Source organism: Thamnophis elegans, chromosome 15 (genome assembly GCF_009769535.1).
Source record: "Thamnophis elegans isolate rThaEle1 chromosome 15, rThaEle1.pri, whole genome shotgun sequence".
NCBI lineage: Eukaryota > Metazoa > Chordata > Lepidosauria > Squamata > Colubridae > Thamnophis > Thamnophis elegans.
In genome coordinates, this window is record NC_045555.1 from 2,882,910 (window position 1) to 2,884,305 (window position 1,396).

The 1,396-nt window shown below is 56.4% G+C and overlaps 1 protein-coding gene and 1 long non-coding RNA gene across 2 annotated transcripts in view; one reads left to right on the forward strand and one right to left on the reverse strand.

Annotated features, from left to right (window-relative positions):
* Nucleotides 1-598, reverse strand: part of PRKCZ (protein kinase C zeta) — a 73,943-nt gene extending 73,345 nt beyond the window's left edge. The window contains exon 1 of the mRNA XM_032231843.1: nucleotides 247-598. The gene's annotated coding sequence lies outside the window, so the exon portion shown is untranslated. The remainder of the gene's footprint in view (nucleotides 1-246) is intronic.
* A 388-nt stretch (nucleotides 599-986) lies between these two features.
* LOC116518399 lies at nucleotides 987-1,322 on the forward strand. Its single transcript, XR_004256551.1, has 2 exons — nucleotides 987-1,027; nucleotides 1,271-1,322. It is a non-coding gene; the product is annotated as an uncharacterized LOC116518399 (long non-coding RNA).
* The last annotated feature ends 74 nt before the right edge of the window (nucleotides 1,323-1,396 follow it).

A 1,396-nucleotide genomic window follows, 5' to 3' on the forward strand; every position in this document is an offset into this window, starting at 1 on the left:
CTTGCCTCCTTCTCACCCTCCCCCATTATTCCTGGCTCTCCTGTTTGCCCCCTTTCCCTCCATCCCCTCCCCCCAGCCTCCTAGTTCCCCCCAAAAAAGCTTCCTGCTTTAGGTAATGGGGAGTGGGCTGCGTGGGGGGGGGTCTTTTCCACTTGCCTCCTTCTCACCCTCCCCCATTATTCCTGGCTCTCCTGTTTGCCCCCTTCCCCTCAACCTCAGTTCCCCCCCTCCCCTCAAAAAGCTCACCTGCTTTGGGGGTCTCCCCTTCTACAGGTATCCCACCCACCCCTCACTTCCAGGTGAGGTGAGGTGAGGTGACGGGGGTCGTCGCCTCTCCGCACTTCCCGCGGCCGACTCGCTCCGCGAAACTTCGGCTCCAACTTCCCGGAGGAGGAGACGCGAGGGAAGGGCTCTGAGTCGTCCTTCGCGTCCGCCCCTTCCTGACAGGAGCTTTTTCTTTCCCGCTCCCCCCCCCCGCTTCGGGTTTCCCCCCCCCCCTTCCTGAGGAGGGGGCGCGCTCCCGTCCGCGCGGGCAGTTAAAGAAGGCGCGCTCCCGCCGCCCGGCTCACCCCCTCAGCGACCCCCAGCCGCCCTCCCGCCTCCCAACATGGCGGCCCCGCCTCACTGAGGGGCCGCCTCCCTGTTCGGCCCCACCCTCCTCCCTGTCAGCCAATGGCGCGTTTTCTAAGCGCCCGCCTCTCCGCATTTGCCGACCTATCGGAAGCCAGGGCCGGGCTGGCACTTCACCTGAGAGCCATTGCTTTCACACACCCCCACCCTCACCCCAATCTCAGACTCCAGCCAATCAGAGCTCGGAGACATGTCCTTACCTGGCGCCAAGGCGAGGGCGGGATGTCGGCCAGCCAATGGCCGGAGGGGAACCCGAGAAGGGGAGGAGAAGACTCACCTACCCGCCAATTGGGTGCCGCGAAGAGGGCTGATTTGCCTAGCAACGAAGAGAACAGGAAGGGCCTGAGGTAAAAAAAAAAAAAAAAGCGGGGTGAAAGTCGAAGTGCAAACTTTCCAGGTGGGCGGAAGCATCTTTAAGTGATTTTTTTCTACCTCAAAATTATATATTAAGCCTCTTGATAAAGAAAAGTGGAGTTTATAAAAGGTTAGCCATTAAAAATGAGTTAGCCAGCCTGCAGTCCAGCACACATGGTCACCTCTATTATTTATGTACTTATTCAGAAACGAGTCCATATTTACTTAATTGAAAGTTAAATTTACTTTATTTTTAAATTTCTGAGACCCTTTGTGTGTCATTTAGTCTTTTGCAGGATCGAAGTTACAGCAGAGAAGAAAGGAAGGGGAGAGAAGAGGAAAAAGAAATACACAGGAAGTCCTTGACTTAGGACCACAATCGAGCCCCTCATTTCCGTTGCTAAGCGAGACA